Source organism: Glycine max, chromosome 19, assembly GCF_000004515.6.
Source record: "Glycine max cultivar Williams 82 chromosome 19, Glycine_max_v4.0, whole genome shotgun sequence".
Taxonomy (NCBI): Eukaryota; Viridiplantae; Streptophyta; class Magnoliopsida; order Fabales; family Fabaceae; genus Glycine; species Glycine max.
The window spans coordinates 37,445,411-37,449,490 of record NC_038255.2 but is presented as its reverse complement, the minus strand read 5'-3'; the positions used below and the strand labels follow the sequence as shown (position 1 = coordinate 37,449,490).

Below are 4,080 nucleotides of genomic sequence, written 5' to 3'. Positions count from 1 at the left end.
AACAAGGATTATTTGAGACTATGAGCAATCAAAATCACGGTCCCAATCATTTTTGTAACATGCTCTATAAAAACATATTTTTTTAGAGTTTTATGATCATATAATAAAGATGTAAAATTATTTTACACAAATCACTATTAAGATGTATTTGGTTTGGAGAATAGAAATACAGATGAGAATAAGAGATTTAAAAAAAAAATTAAAGTAAAATATAAAGGATGTAAATCTTATAAAAAAATATAATTTTTTTCCTCAAATATTATTTTTCTCTTAAAAAATAAACACACCCATTAGTATAACTTTTAAAATAATTATTATAAAAATTAATAAGTTTATTATGTATAATATAATTTTTTGTCATTTTTTTAGGATTTCATATTGCATATAATTTTCTTACTTTTTTTAATGTTAAAAACAACTTCTCTTATAAAGATACAAGATATAATCTTTTTAAATAATTAATAAAAATCGGTGTAATGTATAAGGTCTATTAATGTATTTTTTTTTAAAAATAATTAAGAGGTTGATGTAAGAATAGAAAAATAAAAAATGCCCTGTATAATATGAGAACATAATAGAAATGTCAGTATAATTTATTCAATAAATTAATAAATGTTAAGAATTTTTTTTATATAAAAAAACAACAACAAAACCACGACTTCTACAATGCGTCATTTTAATCGATTAAAAAATGTAATTGTAATATACCTCTTTTTCTCACCTCTTACACCGTTACCGACAGAAGATTATTTATACATTCTAAAAATAATTTTTAAAACTTCATTTAATATCTTTTAAAAAACATAAATGTAATAATTTAACTGTTAAGTTTTATAAATTTTTATTATATATTTAGTATTTTAAATAAATCAAATGTTCTCAAGTATATAGTTATATTACAAAGTTATATTATACATTAAAATAAAATTAATCAATAAGTTTAAGTTGAATAAAATTTTACAAACATGGCATATTAAGGGAAAAGTTTTCATTTTTAATTACATTATTCTTTTATACATGAGTTTTAAGGAATTTAACAATACGTTCTTGATAATAAAAAAAATAGAGCATTTTTTGGTATTAAAAATTGAAACATGTTGCTACTCAATGAAAAGCTTTAATTAAATAATGTTTAGATTAATGAAATTTAGTGTTTATGAAAATAAAAGAAATATTATTAAATAAAGGAGGATAAATAAATATTTTGATTCTTGAAAGTATCATACGATCACAAATTGATTCTTGAAAAAAAAATCAAATTTAGTTTTCAAATATGAAAAAATATAATAAATTAATTTTATCATTAAATTTGTGAAGTTATTATATTATTAAATTATAATATTTAAAAATGAATTTGATTATAAATTATTTTGTAAATTATTATTGTTCTTTACATTAATTAGACCGTGGTAATTTTTTTCGCTTTTTTATTGGTAGTTAATGTTAATTATTAGTTTTTAAAATGTTAGCGAACAATTTAAATTTATGATCTCTTTCTGTTTTCTTTTCTGCTCAACCATCAAATCAACACTCTTTTGAGTTTACTTTGGAATCTTATTGAGGCTAGATAACTCTGACTGCATGAACAAGTATGATCAAGGCACTTAGGAAATTTTCTTTCAAAACCCTGAGTTAGTGTTCTATATTGACCATCAGTTGCCCCATTGTACCTTAAATTTTTCTTTGGTACCTTCATTAATTTAATTTACTAGTGCTTCTTTGTACCTTATGGAAAACGCTTTGACAACTTTGAAACAAGTTTTAGGTACTTTGTGAGTTTTGAAATTGTAAATTTTGGCAACATTGAAAGTTGAAACAAGTTCGGGTGATATGATAAGATGGGCCAAATGAGGCCCAAAAGAAACAAAATTAAATAATTTAAGGATTTTATTGGTTAGATTGTTAGAGTTAAATATGTAATTTATAAATTATAATTTTATTTTACTTGTGTTTAAATAATATGATATTTAGACTTTGGTAGTTATTATCCATTGATTGACATTTCTTAAAACTATATAAATGTACTCATCTTTACCTACTATAATCAATGAATGAAATATTTGAGTTTTATCTTATTTTCCTTAGTTTTTTTAGCTTTAGTAGTACAGTAGAAACTTTGTAAATTAATACTCGGTAAATTAATAAACTCTCTAAAATAATAAATTTGTTCGGTCTCAACTTGGATCAATGTAAAAAATTGAAAAATTCGATAAAATAATAAGATAATAATTTTTCGTGAGATCCCTTTATAATTTTCGGTCCCAAGAAAATCATAAATTAATAATTCATAGAAACTGAAAAAAATATATTACACTCTATTGAAATATGATTCAATAGTTGTCTGTTTTCCTTTAAAGTTCAAGTCTATTTGGAACTCATCTCTAACTTTTCTTATTGTATCCAATATCTCAGGTGTTGTATTTTGTATTGTATCATAAAGTTGTGAAGAGTGTTCGACGTCATAAGTGCTTCCATTCGCGTAACAGACTCCAAAGACACCGTATCATCTTCGCCGTCATCCTCTTCATTGTTCTCAATGATAGTACCCATAATATCTTCTAAACTCTGAACCTTCGAACATGCTTCATTTTCACCTGGGTAGTTCATTAGAATGCCGATATCCATCTTATTACGATAGCCACATTGATTGATCATAGTCTCGAGGTCTTGAGTTTCTTCATCAAAAGTGAATTCATCCAAATTTCTTGCAACGTCACTAGATGAACGAATTTTACAGTGTCGAAAGCAATTCGCTATTGTTTCTTTTCGAACATCTATCGTCCAAGCTGGGATTGCCAAATTGATAGCATCAAGAACATTTATCTTCCCTGGATCAGATTGTCCCACATCATAACCTTCCAATATTTTGCGGTAAAACCTTCTACGGTAATGCATCTTGAAAGCTCTTATTATCCCAACATCGCAAGGTTGAATCTTTGATGTCATGTTGGGTGGCAAGAAGAATAACTCAACGTTTCTTAGCCCTTCAATATTTCTTGGATGTGCTAGACAATTATCCACCACAAGTAGAACTCTTCTACCATGCATCATTTGGTCAAATGAACGAACATATTCATCAAAAAGCACACTAGTCATCCATGCTTTTTTGTTAGCTCGATACTGACAATCCAAGCTATTCATGTTGACATTATTGAAGCAACGAGGCTTTTCATATTTCCCAATAATCCATAGAGGGATTTTTTCAGAGCCATCTTCATTGCAACAAATAACTACCGTCAATCTTTCTTTATCTTGTTTTCTTCTTTCAAGTTGTTTTGTTGCCAGTGAATGATCAGCTTGTAGCCTATAAAACAACTCAGTTTCATCCATATTGAAAACATCTTTCATAGGAAACTGATCAATTTTCTCCCGAATCGATACCAATTTCTGCTCCATGTCTTGTACATCAATAGACCCACTCTCGCCAAAACGATGAAATGACTTTATGCCATGTCGGTGCTTGAATTTCCCAAGCCATCCTGTAGAGAAGTTAAAATCTGAATCATCATGAGGGTACACGAGTTTCATTGTATCTCTTGCCTTCTGCAAAATTAATTCTCCTGTGATATTCACACGTTCTTGATGCTGGAGAAACCACTTATAAACAACCTTCTCCATGTCAGGATATTTTGCTGGTTTGTGTCTTTTGATCTCTGCTCTTTCCTTTTCTATTTCAGCAGAGAGATAGTCATCTGACCGCTTAAGTGTGTTTGATATTGTTCCTTGACTAACTATCAACTCAAATTTTCCCTCAAGCCATCTCTGCAAGTCTTTTTGTGTGCTTGCATGATTATCTCTTTTGTACTCACACAACTCCTTACGTATTTGATCTGAAATAGTTGATTTTGCAACACCTTTTAGATGAGAAGCCATCTTGTGAGATATGGTTTGAATATTCCAACACATTCATGTAATTTATATATGTCAAACTTGCTTAAGAATATATTGAACACATTTGTTCCTCTTGTTTATATTTACTGTACTTCAAAAGTCATTATTGATTTTCAATGCATATGAACACAACAATTACTAATTTACATTGAGTTCCAAGGTTCATTGCAATGTAATTCTAAGAGGCAT

The 4,080-nt window shown here is 27.7% G+C and overlaps 1 pseudogene; it reads right to left on the bottom strand.

The window, feature by feature from the left end:
* Nucleotides 1-2,308: 2,308 nt before the first annotated feature.
* On the bottom strand, nt 2,309-3,879 carry LOC100782765 (CENP-B homolog protein 2-like; annotated as a pseudogene).
* Between the last annotated feature and the right edge of the window lie 201 nt (nt 3,880-4,080).